Below are 19464 nucleotides of genomic sequence, written 5' to 3'. Positions count from 1 at the left end.
GCAGAAATTATCAACAAAATACTTGTAAACCAAACTCAAGAAGGCTTCAAAGTAATTATCTACCATAATCAGGATGACTTTATCCTATAAAGGGAGGGAGTGAAACATGTATACTATATGCACTCACATATATAAAGAATCTGAATAGTTGAGCTCATAGAAGCTAGTGGAATGGTGTTTTCCATGATTTGGACACATGACTGGGGGAAATATTAGTCAAGGATTTAACATTTCTGTGAGACGTATTAGCACACCTAAGAATGATGTGTTCTTAAAACGTATTGAGGGTAAAATTTATGGTTTCTCATCATAAAGAAACATATATGACTAATACATATCTTTATTAGCTCCATAAACTCATTCCGACATGAACAGTGCAAGACATCAAGTTGGACATGCTAAATGAGCATCTATTTTATCAATTGAAATAAATACATTTTAATTTCTGATATGATTTGTGATACTACAAAGTTGGAAAAACTTTCAAGTCTCATTTTACTAAAGTTGGGTATAGGACATATGTGTTGGGTTTATGGGATATTTGTTATAAACCTTTACAGAAATGTATAGCTATTACCATTTGAGTGAATCACTCTTTACATTTGCAGTCTTTGATTTCCTTATAATAACAAACTCTTAAAGAAGTGGCATATTTAGGAATTAAGAGGTATCTGAATACCAAGGGGACACACTCTAATCCTGGCCTCTTTAAACTCTCATTGGCTAATAAACTCACTTACACCAGTGTGATATCAAGCCCCTGTGATTCTTTAAAATCCTAGAAACCATTTATTCTGAGCCTTGCACATAGCATGCACTTATTAACAGACAATGGATTGAAACTTTTATTAAATAATATGTAAGTGAATCTTCTGTCAATATTTCTTTAATCCCTGGACTCCAGCCGCACTCACTTGGATGTCTTGCCCACAGTACCAATGAACACTTTTTGTCCTTCACTGTTACAGAGTAGGATTTACGCTTCTGTCTTAGGATGGGATTCTCTTCCCATCTGCGGCTCCTGAATCTCCACAGAGCAGTTTGTTCTCCAGTCAATATTGAAATCGCACTTCCTACTCCTCTACTTGCACTATGATTTAATTAGTAAGCAAGCCAATGTGTACATCTGTGTCACTTTATTCTTAACATTGGAACTTACCCAGCTTACAAGTGCAAGGCCCAAAATAAAAGACAATTTTATAAATATTAGCCATCTTATTTATTTAATAAAAAAATCACTGGGTATAAAATCAGAATACATCATTATCTCTTTGATCCCTAACTATCTAATTCTGGCTTGGGTTGTAGATAAAATAGTAAATGCAATTTGTCATCATAAACAGATTATTATTTAATCATATGAAACTTATGGTTTATCTTCAGCAAACTTTATAGTAATTTTAATATATAGGAGCCAGTCCTGACAGATACAATGAAACAGATTCATCACTCTTGACAAATTATATTGCAAAATATCCTCTCGTGATTGCCCACAATATAAACCTTACTGCCTGATTCAACAGGAATTTCACCTGTGATTCTGTTTTTTTTTTTTTTTTTTTTTTTTCCCCTTCCTTGTTCAACAGCAATCGAAAGCTGCTTTTTTCTTTTTTGGAGGGACTACAGAGGACCTTGAGTGTAAGATGGTTATAAGAATAATTATATGAATGAAAGAAACCTGTAGCCCTTTAAATCAAACTAAGTAGTGCTTTATTAAAGTGCTCAGCAAATCAATCTAAATCCAAGGATAATAAAGCCCTAATCAGGTGGTAGAAAAAATAATAGGTTGTCATGCATGAGAAAAAATAGGCAATCATGGAATGTTTTCTTTAATTAGGTCATGTAAAGTGGAAGAACTGAGTAGGAACTGGCAAGACATTCATCATGAGCAAGGTGGGAAATTATTTAGATTACTAAGGAAGGAAAATTGAATGTGATACACGTAGATCTGCCTGGACAGAAAATTAAAACGTTTTATTCACTATATGTATTGCTTTACCAGTGATAAATATTGACAGGTGTGGAATTTTTTTTAAACTGAATCCAACCAGTTAGCCATTTAGTTGGTTAAAGCTACATGCATTAATTGTTTTGTAATTATTTTAATTTCTGTGCTGCTCCAGGCCACACTGGATTATTCTGCTGTTATTCTCCCACGAAGCTGCCTCTCACCTCCAATGGCATTTAGCTCTTAATAAACTTGAGATTGATTATTAAGCACTTCTCATTTCCTCTTTATACTGAAAGAACTAATTAATCCTATTCGGCATTGTTAGTGCACTGCTCTTTTCCCAGATAATGGTATAAATTATAAAAATCAGTAGCGAGATTCTTGTTAGTCACTGTTGCCTTTCAGCTAAGACTAGTGAGAGTTCCATCTTTTAATGCCTTAATTTAGGGATCGTAATCTGTAATTTCAGATGTTTGTAGTATTATCACAACTAATTCAGAAAAAGAAACTGTATTTACCAAATTAACTTTGAGAATCTAGCCTCTTCTCTTCTATAGGGTATCATCTAATAATTGTAACAATGTAAATATGTATTTATCATCTGAGCATATTATTTCTCCATGTCTCTAGTGATCTTGCTAGTTATAGGCATTGTAGGCATTTATCTGCCTCTTTGATTTTGTTTTAAAATATTTATATTATACTTAATTTTGTTATGTGTGTGTGTTTGTGGGTGCATGTGTGTGTGTGTGTGTGCATGCGTGTGTGTGTGTGCGCACGCGCATGAGTGCAGGTGCCCACATAGCCTTGGAGGTTGTTGAATTCTCTGAGCTGAACATAAAGGCAGTTGTATGTAACCCAGTTTAGGTCTTGGGAACTAAACTCCTTTACAAGATACTTATTCATTCTTACCCGTCATCCATTTCTCCAGCCCAGGTAGTTTTTCTTGAAAATGTTTTAGCCCATTTATTTCTCTCAGTGTGTTTGTGTAGGGAGTCACAAATGGTACAGGTGCATGCATATGGAGGTAAGAGGACAGCTTACAGGAGTGGATTCTTTTCTTCAACTATACACGGATTCCAGGGATAGACCTCAGGACTCAGACCTATCAGCAAACGCCTGTAAACACTAAGCCATCACACTGCTCTCTGTACTTCTCTTCACATCAGTCGGCTATTCAGAAACAAAAAGTGCAGAAATAATCTGGTGAGACATAGTTTCCATGGCTTGATAAGGGTTAAATAATATGGGGAGGATTGACATAGAGAGGCAATTGCACCCAGGATTTCTGATGACTCATTCGCGTCCATTAAGAACTGATTAGAAAGAAGAGTTTTAAAACATTTCCTTCTTTAAAGTTTTTCATACACTATATTTAGGTCACATGTTTCCAGTTCCCCAAGTCCTTCGAGATCTCCACCTCTCTAACCAACACACTTTATGGTCCCTTTCTCTCTTTTGAAAACACACATGCACACGTAAACATGCACATGCACACACACAATCACACCCACAAAGTATGGAGTTTGTTTTCTGTTCACCTGTCCTGGATTGTGATTGATATTGCCAGTACACTGGAGAAAATGGGTTTTCCCCTTTACCATTGGATGTCAATTGCAAAGAGCTTCGTGGTTAAGGGTGGGAGTCTGTATCCACTTCCTCCTCTTAATGCTATAATCAGTCTCAGACTTGAAACTGTGCAGGACACAAGAATCTTTAGAAGCAAACATTGTTCGCGTTTTGCCTATATTTTTTTTGGCCGAACCTGAAGTCATATTGCACTTCTGTGGAAAATTCCAGTATTTCCAAGGTTTCCACCTTAAGTGCCTATTAGTAAGGAGCCTGTTTGACCAGGAAGTTTCAAAGCGTTAAAAAAAAAATCTCAAGAAGCTGGAGGAGTAACCATCAAATGTGGTGTGCTGGTGGTAACTCTTACTACTTAACTCTCCATCCTATATGCCAACCTACCTGGCTGTAGTCTATACAAAGCTAAGGGAATTCCTAGCAAAACTGAGTATCATTTGCCCAGGGCAGTGATTTAATGACTTCCTTCCCTTCTTCTTTTCTTTCTTACCTCAACTATTACAAAAACTGCCTATTTCTGAGTCACGTTTGAGGCAGCTCTTCAATATGTCCTAGATAGCTCTCTCCAGCTCCCACAGCTGTCTGTGAGGTAACAGTGTTCCAGTAGAGCTGTTGGTCACACTATAATCTGACTTCTCCTTCAGAGGCAGGAAGTCAAATAGTACTGCTTATCATTCTCTTTTCATTAACTCTGACACAGTCATTTCTCTGTGATTAAATATGAAGAGAAACAATTTGAGACTTCTTCCGGCTCAGTCTAGTCCAAGCTTTTATACTTAATCGTTCAAATAAAAAAAAAAAAAGGTTAAGAACAAGTAGTTCTGGGTAAGTTCCCACTCCACATAGGGCAAGTTTTCAGAATGATAAAATTTCCATTACCTTTTAAAGGAAAATGATAGTCATCCTTGGATTTTAAAAGTGATACGTGTTTTTAGTAGCAGGAAATTTTATTAAAATAAATATTTTTCTACAAAATACATCACTACACATTTTCTTAATGAATAATGTTATTTGTTTACCTTACAGTTATAATAAACAGTATAGTTATATTGTGCTAAAATTAAACATGATTAATAAACTTTAACATCCATAGAAATCAAGAAAGACAAGTCAATAAAATGATGCATTTTGATGAAGTGTCACACAGAAAGATTATTTCATACTCTAACAAAATACACCTACAGTAAATCACTATTAAGTCATGATGATACACCTAAGAGTGCTAATTATCTCCTACTATTGAAAAGAAAAGCCCACCAGGCCAATGTAAGGCATACTGAGCTTATTTGTATGGTTGAATTCTTACGACCTACATTTACTGATCTAGAGGATGCTATAAGCCCAAGCTTGGTAGACTCTTCCAACACACTGACAGGACTGCTATTTCTGTTCCTTGAAATATATGGGCTCAATACGTGGTTTCTTAAAGTTTGTATTCCATCAGGGATATCCAAAAAGGTGTACGAAAATGCAAGGCTTAACCTTCATTTTCAGGATTGTTGCTGCACCTCTGCACAGGCTTCTGTAGCATGTGCTTTTGAAAGAATAGCAGGTGATTCTCAAAGGGAAAATTCAGAGACCTTACTTTGAGGGAAAGTGGCCAATCCAACATTGAATTTCTTCATGAGTTGACATTGAAATGTCCAATCTGATCTAATACAAATGGTTCTCACCTTACTATAGCAGTAAAACATATTAAAATGAATATAATACATATTTCCCCAGCAATTTCACCCATCTCTGGCAATTGGTTGTATAGGAGCAATTACCTTCTTGCTGAAAGGCAGAGAGACCTGTTAGCCTATAGATTTACTTATGGCTGGAGCTGCCTGATTTGTTCTCAGGAACATGTCTTGTGTTCCATTATTTTCAGGTAATATTAAACTAATGTCATACTTGCATAGTTTTGATATTTCCATGTGCTGCTAGGCAAGGTGTCAGCCTGTGCTCCAAAGAGGTCTACTTGATTTAGTGGTTCAACAAGCCCGTCGAAGAGGTCCCACCGCCTCTCTTCTACCACTCATGAAGAACCAACCTACAAATCACTTGTCAACAACTTTGATCTACCTTGTTTCAGGTGGTTTCCTCTCTGTCTATTATTTCTGCTAAGAGACCCGTGAAAATTAAATACAGACCCCGCTGATGCTTGACTGACCCAGTGCTCCATCATAACAGCAGTGTAATAGCAATAAATCATTTCAACTTTAATCTATTGTTATTGATGAATGTACAATTATTTGTCATCTAATATGCTGAAAATGATGACCAAAGAAATAGATCAACTTTTTTTCTTCTTCCATGTGCGGCATTGATGGATTGTATCCCTAAGCTGTTATTACACTTATAATGTAGTCCTCTGTACTGACAGCCCAGCTAGTTTTTTAATCATTCCATAGTAATCAACTTAAGACAACATTGCAAGACTCATAACTCATGTTCCTTTCTTCTCTGGCAGTGACAGGAAATGAAAATGTTTTTATTCTTTTGAAATAATTCTTACCTGACTAGGCTGAAGATTGCTTTAAAATTGTAAATAAATGGTTGTTTATTGAGCTGGAACTGAAACGTGACATATTAAAATGTCTTTTTCCAAAAGGGAAAAAAAAATTATTTAGGCCTGAGTGGAGTGAGACGGTTTAAAAAATTATTTTCATTTTTAACTGGTTCATTGCTAACTTAATACCTTAGGGGAATATTTGAACAATGCCAACATGGAGACGTAAGGGCTAGGGATAAATATGACAACGTTAACATGCTCCGCTCCTACCCCTACAAGTGTCTGCCAGTCTTCTCGTTTATACTTCGCTTGCCAGCCATGGTGGCTGGGAATTTTGTTGTGGGAGCTACAATGGTGCAAAATGAAACAGTAATGTGATTAAAACAAAACTTATAATGTTCTTAATCCAACAAATTGTATAACCACCTAAGTTTTAGGTTCAAGATCTGTAATGGCGTAAACGAATGCAGACAGATTGTCAAAATATAGACAGCTTTAATGGAGTAATAGACTTACAGAACCACCATTCCCTTTGAGACCAGGAAAGCAGAAGCGAGCATGCTTGCCAAACTTATAGGCAAACTTTAGCCTGAGGCGAACACGCCCCCTAAGGGGTGGGACTTATCCCTACAAAGATCTGCTTCCCACAATGAACAAATATTACCCATTTTCTTAGGCCTTTTCATTCCATGAGAAAATGGTCTGGAAAATTATTTCACTCTTCTAATGACTACCTCTATTACTCACAATGTCTTCTTCTATAACTAAGAAAAATACAAAAGAAATCACTGCTGGGTAATATGGATTTTGATTCTCACATTAGGCTCATATCTTAAGTCTTAACTAATTTGAACTTGGGTTAGAAGTCAGAATTTTAAATATATGTAGTTGGAGTGTGTTGTTATTAAGAAATAGATTTAACATCCTTTAAGTTTAATGATATTCAAAGTAGAGTCTGAAGCCCATTAATGCCTGGGGAGTTGTGCAAATGTGTAGCCTGGCCTCTAAATCTTAGTTTTCAGGATAAGCTCAATTTGGAGCTGCCTCTGGGTACTTTGGATATATATGGATTTTGAGAACCGTTGTCTGGAATCAATTTCCTCTTTCTGATTTTTAATACTGTGAGGAGTCCAGGATGAACCTGGCAGAAGAATGCCTCTATATTTGCTCAGCATAAGAGTATTGTAGAAAGAATGGCCTTGGAGGCACAGTCCATACCTTGACTAAGAAAGAACAACAGATGATGCAGAGAAAGTCATAAACAGGCTTCCTCCTCAGTTTGGACATGGTTAAAATGTAGATAACTATGCAAAGAACTCCTGAGATACTAAGTACTTAATAGATGTTTTGCTGCATAGTTTTATGACACAAACTAGAGTCATCCGAGAAGAGGAAGAGGAAGCCTCAACTGAGAAAATGTTGCCTTAAGACAGGGCTGTAGCTAAGACTGTTGGAATTTTCTTAATTAGTTATTGATATGGGAGGGTCCAGTCCATTGTTCATGCTGCCACCCCTGGAATGGTGGTCCTGTGTTCGATGAGAAAGCAGGCTATAGAAGTTTGAATAAAAATACCCTCCATAGGCCCATAGAGAATGGCACTACTAGGGTGTATGGCTTTGTTGAAGGAAGTATATCACTGGGGATGGGCTTTGAGTCTCAGATGCTCAAGCCAAGACCAGTGTCACTCTCTTCTTGCTGCCTCTGGATCCTGATGTCAAACTCTCAACTCTTCTCCGGCAGTGTCTGCTGGCTTGCCACCATGCTCCCCATCATGATAATACAGGATTAACCTCTTAAATGTAAGCCTTCCCCCAATTAAATTATGTACTTATAAGAGTTAGGAGAGTTGGTGTCTTTTCACAGCAATAGAAACCCCAATTAAGACAAAAGTTGATTATAGGATTGGAGTATTTTGACTGTCTGGACCATGCTTTTGTTATGGAACTTTGAAATAGAAAAAAAATATTTGATAACTTTAGGCAGGGATTATTGGGACATTCTAGTAGCAAAATAAAAGACAGTGGTGCTAAGGGTAATTTGAACTGGGATACCTAGATTAGGAGGCTTCAGAGGTAAAGAATATTAATATGTGGATCGGAGACCATTCTTGTGGTATTTTCATGAAGAACATGACTACCTTCTGTCCTTGTCCCAAAAAATGCCTGAGGCTAAGTTGAAGAGTTATGGATCGATACCACTGACTAAAAACATTTCAAACAACCTAGCATTGACTATATAGCTTGATTATTAGTGGCCTTTATTATGGAGATCCATAATCAAAAAGAGTAAACTGAGCAAGAAAAAATATACAAACAATACAATTTGAGGAGAAAAGAAGCACCAGTAAGTGGAATGGAGCTAAGTTCTGTATTCATGGAGATAAACAGAAAAGACTGGTGTTAAATGAAATAAAGGGAGTGGAGACCTCAAGGCAAGATCCCACCCAGCTAAGTTTCCAACTTGTGAAAGGAATTAAAGAAAAGCTTAGGGTCAGGTATGGTGGCATACACCTGTAATGTCTTAGGAAGAAGCATAACTTGGTATCTTCAGTTACGTGGTTCTGGCTTAAGAGGAAAGTATATAACAAAAAGGTTATGGAATCTCCCACCACAACTAAGGAAAGTCACTGAGGACAGATATATGTCACTAGTGTCCCAATATAGAGGCCTAGAGAGGTCATGCATGAAACTGCAAAGGCAAAGCCTGGCTTGAGAAACCAAGACGTTAGAGATGACAGAGTCATGAGATACCAGTTGAAGAAAGCTGCTAACCAGGAACAGAAATAGCCAAAGAGAAAGAATTGTCTTTCAGTCAATAAAGAAGAAAGACATTGGGGAGCTGAAGAGTGTTTTGACATAAAACATGTAGATGAAGTGTTTGGAGTTTGCCCAGCTAGTTTTCTGTCTTACTTTGGTCCAGTGTTTCATTATTTCCTCTATGCTTCCTTTAGAATGGTAAGGTATATCCTGTGTCATTTTATTTTGGAAATACGTATCTATGATCTGCTTTTTATTTTGATCTTAAAGGTGATTACAGTTAAAATACTGCCATGAGTCTCAGAAGAGACTTTGGACTTTTAAAATTGAGTTGATACTTGTGATAGACTATGGGATCTTTAGAAGTTGGATTAAATACATTTCTTCCTTGTGATATGGCTATAAGCCTTTGGGGTCCGGGGAGTGGAATCTGGTGGTTTGAATGAAAATTGCTCCAATAGGCACTATTAGGAAGCATAGCCTTGTTGGTGTTATGTAGCCTTGTTGGAGAAAGTGTGTGACTAGGGATGGGCTTTAAGGTTTCAGACACTCAAGCTATGTCACTCTTCCTGCTGCCTGTGGATCTTCATGTAGAACTCTCAGCTCTTCTCCAGCATACCACCATCACCCCTGCAGTAACAAAGGGTCAACCTCTGAACTGCATGTCTTCCCCAAGTAAATATTTTCCTCATCAGAGTTGATGAGGTCACAGTGTCTCTTCACAATGATAGAAACCCTAAAACATAACTTAAGCAAGTCAAAGGGAGCAAACCAGTAATCAACAACACTCCATGTCCCTTGCATCAGCTCAGGCACCCAGTTTATCTTCCTGCCTTGACTTGCCTCACTTGTGGACTATGATTATGTATATGTAAGACAAATAAATGTTTCCTTCTCTAGGTTGATTTGGTCATAGTGTTTCATTGCAGCAAAATTAATCCTAATTGAGACCTAAGCAAATGGCTTCAATAAGTACCTAGCATACATCTAGCAGTCAGTAAGTATTAATAACATTCTGTCGTCAATATTTAGACAATATTTTAGAGGAATTTAAAATGCTTTGCAGGGGACAATGGTATGAAATAAAACTGAAAGACTATTCCACAACAATTGTTATTTTTAATTATGTTTTAAAAGGCTTTAGTTTTATTTGATGGTTAGAATGTATAGAAAAATGCTGTTCTTTCCTTAAGTGCATCAAAATTTAATTTTCATAGACAAGGAAAAGTTAAATTGATGTGACTTTTTATATTAGAACCACTCCATGCCAAGTCCTGATAGTCCTTTCAGGAAACATTGCCTCAGTCTTAATGTGGTCAACTCTCTCTGAATTTTAGACAGTTGTAGCACAAAATAACCATGATTTTAAGAAGATGCCTTTACAATGCTTTGTGGGTTTTTTTTTTTTTTTGCCTATTTTCCAACTGAAATCCCAGACATGCAGGAAATATGAAGTTTTTATCATGAATTCCAAGTTACTTATTTTCCTTTCATTTCTATGTCTTACATGAAGGAAAGTCAGAGTAAATGAGATTGAATTCCCTCAGGAAGTAAAGTTCTCTAAACAGTCCAAATAGAAATCTGTAAAATGTGTAAAATGTTTTCTGCTTTGGTAAAAAAAAAAAAAAAAGAAAGAAACCAAAACAACAACAACAACAACAAAACCTGGTATATCCCAAACAGGAAACTTGTCGGAGGCCCTATGGCAATTAATAGTTCAGGTGTAAGACTAGTTTCCAGGCCTGTGCTCCTTCCTTTTGACTTTAAAAGTTTTGGTTTATTTTTTTATTTTAATTTATTTTTTAATTTTACTTGGCATTTCTTAACCACAGTTCTCACCCCACTCCCATCCGCCCACCCCTGCAATCAGCCCATCCCCCATCCACTCTTCCCAATGGGGAAAAGCTCCCATGGGAAGTCAACAAAGTCTGGCACATTAAGTTGGGACAGGATCAAGCCTTTCCCCTCTTCATTAAGGATGAGCAAGACATCATACCATAGGCAATGGACTTCAATATGCTAGTCATACACCAGGGATACATCCTGGTCCTACTTCAGCATGATCACTCACAGTTGCATCTCAAGAACTCCCCGACAAGCTGCAGTTATTTTCCAGCAGAGAAAGAGTGCATACTCCTACCTAGCAGTTGTGTGCTGCCTTTATAAATTCAGAGAGTGACCTTGTGAATCTTGCAGTTTTCTGAGTTTTGGGGGGTTTCCTGAGGTTCCAAAGTTTTGCTTTTTTTAAAAAAAAATATTTATTTATTATGTATACAATATTCTGTCTGTGTGTATGCCTGCAGGCCAGAAGAGGGCATCAGACCCATTATAGATGGCTGTGAGCCACCATGTGGTTGCTGGGAATTGAACTCTGGACCTTTGGAAGAGCAGGCAATGCTCTTAACCACTGAGCCTTCTCTCAGTTCCAAAGTTTTATAAGCTGGAGTCTTTCTCTAAGACTGAAGAAGGAAAGAGATACCCAACAAAACTCCATACTGACTTTCATACTATTTAACTTTCCCAACAGCAGTGTTCTTCCTCCCATATATTTCCAGAAACATTTGCTGAGGTTTGGTTGCTTAGTAAGAATCATTATGATTGATTGGGAATAAATAGAATTTCAATATAACTTAGTCTACAAATTGCCCTAATAGCTATCGAAACTTTTCTTCTTTCCAACATTGTTTGACCACCTGTAACACTTTTGAGAATTATTTGCTCAAATAATTGCTCATTTATTTATTGGATTATTTGTTTATCTTTGTTGTATAGTTTTTATCCTTACACTGTGATCATTTATTATTTGTTATATTATCTCAGCAGTGTTTCCTTACAGATTTCCAAGTCAGGTATTTTTAGGTCAACTAAACAAAACTTTTCTGGGTTCCATGACTGATCCTGATACACAGTTGGTTTTTGTTTGTTTGTTTTTGAGGATGGGTTTCTCTGTAGTCTTGGAGCCTGTCCTGGAACTAGCCTTTGTAGATCAGACTGGCCCCCAACTCACAGAGATCCAGAGTGTTTGGAATACAGGCGTGCACCACCATCACCCAGCTTCACAGTCTTATTTCAACCATAAAATCTCCTTAAATATTCGGCCTAGTCAAGGTCCATATAGCCTTCAACTTTGATCCAGACCAATGTTAATGTCAATATTTCTTTCAAGTATCATAATCAACTTATATTTCCCTTTTCCTTTCTTTAAAAAATGTCATCACAATCAAGGTAACAGGGTGGCTTTGGAAAGTATGATTTAGAAATATACAGCCCTGGTCTGGGTGGTAGTAGCACACAGCTTTAATCGCAGTATGTGGGAGGCAGAGGCAGGTGAATCTCTAATGAGTTCAAGGACAGTGAAGACTACACAGAGAAATTCTGTCAAAAAGAAGAAGAAAGAAGAAGAAGAAGAGGGGGAAGAAGAAGAGTAGGAAGAGGAGGGGGGAGGAGGAAGAAGAGGAAGAAGAAGGAGAAGGATAAGAAGAAGAGGAGGAGGAGGAGGAGAAGGGGGAAGAAGAGGGGGGAGGAGGAGGAGAACAAGAACAGGAAGAACAAACAGAAGAAGAACAAGAACAACAACAAGAAGAACAAGAAAAAGAAGAACAAGAAGAACCTACCTCATGCCGGGCGATGGTGGCACATGCCTTTAATCCCAGCACTCGGGAGGCAGAGGCAGGCTTATCTCTGTGAGTTCGAGACCAGCCTGGTCTACAGAGCTAGTTCCAGGACAGGCTCCAAAGCCACAGAGAAACCCTGTCTCGAAAAACCAAACAAAAAAAAAAAAGAAAGAAAGAAAGAAAGAAAGAAAGAAAGAAAGAAAGAAAGAAAGAAAGAACCTACCTCAGGATCCAGCAATACCACTTTTGGGCATATGCCCAAAAGATGCTCAATCATACTACAAAGGCATTTCTGCAACTATGTTCATAGCAGCATTATTTATAATAACCAGAACCAGGAAACAACCTAGACGCCCCTCAACCAAAGAATGGATAAAGAAAATGTGGCACATTTACACATTAGAGTACTACTCAGCAGTGAAAAACAATGACATTTTGAATTTTTGCATGAAAATGGATGGAATTAGAAATCTTAAATACCACCATAGAACCTTAAACCAGCAACTGATCCTCACTGGCAACTCAATTGAAGCTGTTTACTTGGTCTTCTTTGTGCTTGGCATCTGACATGCTATCAAGTGTTCTCTGGTATGGGCTCTAGTCTCATTTTAATTCTTCCTTCCAAAAAAAATATTAATTCACTGACAGAAAAAAACTGGTGCCTTGGCAGTCTTATTTTCTCAGAGTTCAGAATTATATCTATGAAATGGTAAGGACTAAACAGGTCCCATTTCTCTATGGTATTGTATATAGTAAGCCAGCTGTTCCTTTTTTGCCACCATTTGTATTTTCAGTATCCTGTGACTTCTGGCTCGTAAGATAAAATGAAATCAAACTGGCTGCAAAACATCTGTAATACTCTGATATCTTTCTAGCTCTGAAACATAGTTAGCTAATATGTACAACTAAGCTTGTTAAGCAGATAGCCTAAAACCTCTAATCAAATCTAACATAGGAGGAACATCTAATTACTCAAGAACTCAGGTAGCACAATGCTGAAACACTCTTTGTGTGCTAGAAGTCTGATAGCTTCTAACTTATATGTTAATATTTCTAGTTATTTGAAACTCAATCCTGTTTCTAAGAAGTTTTTATAACATTTTTTTCCTATTCAATTTTTGTTTAGTATTCTTGGGCTATGGTATCCACTTTGATTATTAAATATCAAGATCTATTGAAATATGTGAGAACTTTTTGGCCTAATAGATATAGCAATCTACTTAAAAGTATTTAAAGTAGATCAGACCCTTCTAGCATTTTTTTTCTCAGTCAGTTCAATGGCTAACTCTGTTAATCCTAATTTCCTTTTCTATTCCTTCTCTGTGAGTGAGATAGTGTAGTGATCTACACATGAATTGCCTATGGCCTCAGAGTCTGAGCAGATACTCATTTCTGCCCATGGTGGCTGTAGTAAGTTATTTGCTCATTTCTGTGTCTTTGCTTTTATTTCTCTTCCACAATGGCAGTTGCTGTATAAATTAGTCTCCACTCAAGCTAGGTCCGTTCTCACTTGAATAACATCATAACAATAATAATCTATTGTTAAACTATATTGTATGTTTTCTAGTTCTGAAGCTGAACTGAGTTCAAAACACCAACAGATTCAGTGTGTATTAGAGTAGGCTTATCTCCTTCTTGATAATGAATGTTTTATCCATGTATCCTAACCTAGTGAACAGGGTCAATAAGCTTACTTTTGACTTCTTTGCAAGGGAATGGGTATTGGAAGACCCTGACCCCATAAACATATTCAACTTCCAAGGCCTCACCACCCAGGAGGACTGATTTGATATTAGGATTTTAACATACAGACTCAAAAGATAGCAGCAGGCCACCAATTATATGGTCCAATAGTCCAGTTTGGTATTCTTTTAGATATCCAACTGTCTTTCACATGCAATTTCTCAAATATGTAAATGTTACACCCTCTTTAGTTAAGGATTAATAGAAGCATTCTTTTGCCTTAAGTGTCCCATAGTCTATCAAGGAATTGGGTCATTTAACCATGTTGAATTCATATCCAAAAGTGAGGTAATCTTTGGTAGAAAGGCATAGTCAAATATACTGTCTAATAGTTGAAAACAAAATTGAACACACATTGTAAGGGTGGCATTGAGAGCTTCTATAGTTCCTATAGCTGAGCCAGTATCTTGTTTGTCCTGAAAATTCAATGCCAAGCAAGAGTCAGTTATCAGTGACTCCATAGAGCTGAGTCATAGGGAATTCATTCTCCCTGGGACTCGGCCAGAAACAAGGTTTATTAAACCTTACATCACTTTATCATCAAGGTTAACTCCTCACTTTAAGGGCCATTAAGAGGGCCTTATTATTAGTTTGTAATTTTGTATGTTTTAAGTGGAATGACATTATTTTGCCCAAGTGAATAAAATGAAGTACAGTAATTGTAATTGCTATTGCCAGACTCTATAGTGAGCCTCACTGGAGTTTCCAAAAGTAAAATGATAATGTATCATCATCAACCTGGCCACCATCCTGCCACAGTGACTCCTGGCATATTTCCAATGTTCTCCAACAACCCTTGTGTGTCTCCACACAAGATAGATGATATGTCAAAGCCCAGGTTCATTATGTTTCTACTCTTTTTTCCTTCAGTGCAAGATAATCCCTCATCATTGACTCATTTTTTAATGGAGTCCTCCAGTTAAAACTATGTCAAAATCTTACCACAGGATGTCTTGACATTGACTCATTAGTATGGAGAAGGATGTGCTCAAGGAAACTAATGGGTAATATAATGGCCAAGTGACAAATCACAGTATTATACACATAAGACAGATAGCATTGACAGAAGATGATAGACTGAACTACCTGAACATTCATGGCAATTAAATCATACCCGTTTAAGAAAAGTGCTACTAAAAATTCAAAAGAACCAACACATTATAAAGAATATGAATATATAATAACAAAGTTAATGCCTTGGGCCTGTCTTCTTTCTGGGTGTCTGTCCTGAGAGATAATCTTATCATTAGCTGCTATCTTGCTGCTAAACTCTCCTGCGTACATATATTCTCTTGTTTAACATCTAACTGTGCTTACACAGCATACATATGGACATTAACAGAATTGTAAGTGCCCAACCTTGGCTTTAACAGTTTTTAAACTGTCTCAGATGATGATGAATTTATTCCTCTGCTATCTTTTGTATTAGATATTATTTGCACCCCCTACTCATTGCTGTAACTAAGGTCCAGATTTGATATCAGTTCTTCCAGAAATATCTGATGCAAAAATGAAAAAAAATCTAAGGTGGAACTCAAAAAGTCAAGATTTAAATGGTTTTAAAACCATACTCTCTGCTTAGAATTTAAGCATGTGCTTGAAACAGGCTCAGCATTTGTTTGTCGGTCTCTATGAGACTCTGCAGGGAAGGTCCAGTTTCTCTCATATGGTAAAGATATTTCCAATAATCCATAGCTCTCAGTCAGCTAACTGAATGTTAAATGCACTTTTGGAATTGTAATAAAAGAGCAAAATGGAGCTGAAGACATGATTGAGTAGGAGCATTGACTGCATTTACAGTGGACATAGATGTGAGTCCCAGCTTCATATCTGGTACTTCATATCTACAGACTCATAACCGTCTATAACTCTGGCCACAGGGAATCTGATGGCATTTTCTGACCTCTATGGGCACTGCACACACATGCACAGACATACATGAAAGGAAAACACCCATGATATAAAATAAATATTATATACATACAAATAAAATATAAAGTTTAAAAATAAAACAGGTAACAAAACAATCTTCATACAAAAAGGACTGAATCATTCTGCTCAATTTTCAAGATGTACTGAGAACTTTGACCATCTTTTATTAGACTATATACAAACATGGGTATAATATAAATAGAAACTTAGCAACCATGATTCATGCTTTTCTGTTCTGAAAAGCAGCAGGCAGTTTTCTCCATCTGACTTCTCTCAGACAGAAGTATGTGCTTCTACTTCATGGAAGACACTTGGATGGACTTGGAACATGAACCCTCTTAGGACTCAGAAATAATATGTTGGTTGTAACCTAAAGACTCACAAAGATTATCATTTAATGATGAAAATGAGCACTAGTTGTCATTAAAAGCAGTCAATTTAGGGACAGGGGCAAAGACAGATAGTAGGTTATAATTGATGAAGGTAGTCCAATTAGAATAACACTGACAATTTTTAAAATGTTTGTACAACCATCACTTTACCCTAGGTGTTTTGAGATTATACCACGTGTGGTCTTAAGGTTGCAACATGGCTCAGGGCCTGTACACATTAGCAGGATAGTACCAGTGGCTGTAGAGCAGTGGTTTTCAATCTTTCTATTGCCTTGACCCTTTAATACATATTTTTCACACTACAGTGGCCTCCAATCATAAAATTATTTTTGTTGCTACTTCATAACTATAATTTAGCTATTGCTACAAATTATATTGTAAATAATTTTTGAGACAAAGATTTTCTAAAGGGGTCATAACCCATGGGTTGAGAACAACTCTTGTAGAGAAAAATACAGAGTCAAGGCAAAGATGAGGAGAATTTAAAACTCTTAAATATGTCTGGAAAGATATCAGCCACTGGCGGCGGTAACAAGCTTCTCCAGAAAAAACTTGAGGAAGAAGATAGAAAGCACAATGGATGACAAAGATGATGATGACAATTTTAATGATGAGGAAATTGCAGAACAAGTTCCAGTGAAGAAATTTGTATGAAGCCGGGTGGTGGTGGCGCACACCTTTAATCCCAGCACTCTGGAGGCAGAGGCAGGCAGATCTCTGTGAGTTCGAGGCCAGCCTGGTCTACAAGAGCTAGTTCCAGGACAGGAACCAAAAGCTATGGAGAAACCCTGTCTTGAAAATCCAAAAAAAATAAAGAAAAAGAAAAAAGAAATTCATATGAGATACCTCAGCCAAAAATGTATAAAAATAAAACCAAAATGAAAAAGACTTAAAAGCATCATCACCACCAAGATAAAAGGATCAAGAATCAAACAAACAAACAAACAAACAAACAAACCAGGAAAAAACACCTAAAACACTGAAAGATTCTGCTTCTATAGAAAACATTAAGGCAAAAATATAAGGTCAGAAAAATCACATTGAACAATCCTGTATACTATTGGTAAATTAAGGACACAGATGTGGGAAGAGGAAAAGAAGATAAAAATACAGCTCGTACTGAGTACCATCATCAACCCAGATCAAAGTTTTCCATTTCAATATTAATCATTTCGTGATTGTCCATCCACCCCACCGACTGACCCCCAGCCCCATGCATGCTGGAAGAAAGTAGGCCTCATCTCTTTGACCATGTTTTAAGGACTTTGTAACCTTAGATAATCAATATATATATTTTTTTTTTTATTTTCGAGAAAGGGTTTCTCTGTAGCTTTGGTTCCTGTCCTGGCACTAGCTCTTGTAGACCAGACTGGCCTCGAACTAGCAGAGTTCCATCTGCCCCTGCCTCCCGAGTGCTGGGATTAAAGGTGTGAGCCACCACCGCCCTGTTTTTGAACAAACCAAAAAACAATAGGAAATAAAAGAAATAGCAACTTGAATTTAAGATTGTCTTTAGCTCTAGAGGGGTTCCCAGGGGTCCAGAGACATGTCCCCAGCAAGGTCCGTGGGCAGCTGATGAGAGAGAGCTTGAAATGGCCCGATCCTATAGCCATACTTATGAATATCTTGCATATCACCATAGAACTTTCATCTGGCGATGGATGGAGATAGAGACAGAGACCCACATTGGAGCACTGGACTGAGCTCCCAAGGTCCATATGAGGAGCAGAAGGAGGGAGAACATGAGCAAGGAAGTCAGGACCGCGAGGGGTGCACCCACACACTGAGACTGTGGGACTGATCCATTGGGAGCTCACCAAGGCCAGCTGGACTGGGACTGAAAAAGCATGGGATAAAACCCAACTCTGAACATTGCGGACAATGAGGGCTGCCGAGAAGCCAAGGATAATGGCAGTGGGTTTTGATCCTATTGCATGTACTGGCTTTGTGGGAGCCTAGCCAGTTTTGGATGCTCACCTCACTAGACCTGGATGGAGTGGGGGAGGACCTTGGACTTCCCACAGGGCAGGGAACCCTGACTGCTCTGTGGACTGGAGAGGGAGGAGGAGGAGAGTGGGGGATGGGGAGTGGGAGGAGGGGGAGGTAAAAGGGAGGCGGGGAGGAGGCAGAAATTTTTAATAAAAAAAAGAAAATTCAGTGCTAAAAAAAGATTCTTTAGCTACTAAGTCACATGCATCATATGTCTTTCAAACTAGAGTTTTATTCAGAACTTCAAAGTTAAAATAAAGTATCTGAATATCACATTAGCATTGCACTTGGATAAAGAAAAGCTGCATTGTAAAGAGTAAATAATACAACTTCTTCATTTCAAAAACAAAAACATACTGAGCATATTAAAATTAGGCCCTCCAGGGTCAAGCAGGTGGTGGTCAAGCACAGTTTGCTCCTGCTTCACTTCCTAAATACTCTTGCTATAATTTCTAGTTTATAATTCAGCATGCCAGTAATGTAACACCTCACATGATTACTGTAAGAAACACAACATAATACCTATGGACCTTTAGACCAGAAAACAGAATATGTGAGTTGCTTCAACAGTTTCTATGTTACTCCTACTAACTTGAATACAAATACTATTGTTACCTTATATACACACCAGACTCCAGTACACACACACAAACATTTTATATATGTATTGTATATAATATATTTATATAAATTATAATTTATATATGTAAGATGTATATATATCTTACATCAGATAAAATTTTACCCTTTTTTGTGAATACACCTGATGCTAGAAAGTAAGCCCAGGGCTCTGTACATGAATAGTAAGTGATCTACCTCTGCAATGTATCTGTATCCTCTCACATTTATATTCCAATAATGGATATGCAATATATTTAACATACGTATTCCATAAACCATATGCTTTCTTTCTGCCTTTTATCCAATGGTATGAATTTATAAACTTAAAATGTTAACTACAAAATTACATTTTTGCTCATTCTAATTGTGGCCAAATATCCCACA

At 37.3% G+C, this 19464-nt stretch overlaps 1 pseudogene; it reads left to right on the top strand.

Annotated features, from left to right (window-relative positions):
* Positions 1-196: 196 nt before the first annotated feature.
* Positions 197-17494, top strand: LOC126500239 (nucleophosmin-like; annotated as a pseudogene).
* Positions 17495-19464: the final 1970 nt, after the last annotated feature.

The sequence above is a fragment of the Alexandromys fortis genome, unplaced genomic scaffold (genome assembly GCF_014885135.2).
Source record: "Alexandromys fortis isolate MF-2015 unplaced genomic scaffold, M_Fortis_MF-2015_v1.1 scaffold_33, whole genome shotgun sequence".
NCBI classification, from domain to species: domain Eukaryota; kingdom Metazoa; phylum Chordata; class Mammalia; order Rodentia; family Cricetidae; genus Alexandromys; species Alexandromys fortis.
The sequence above is the reverse complement of the archived record's forward strand: the minus strand, read 5'-3'. Positions and strand labels throughout refer to the sequence as shown.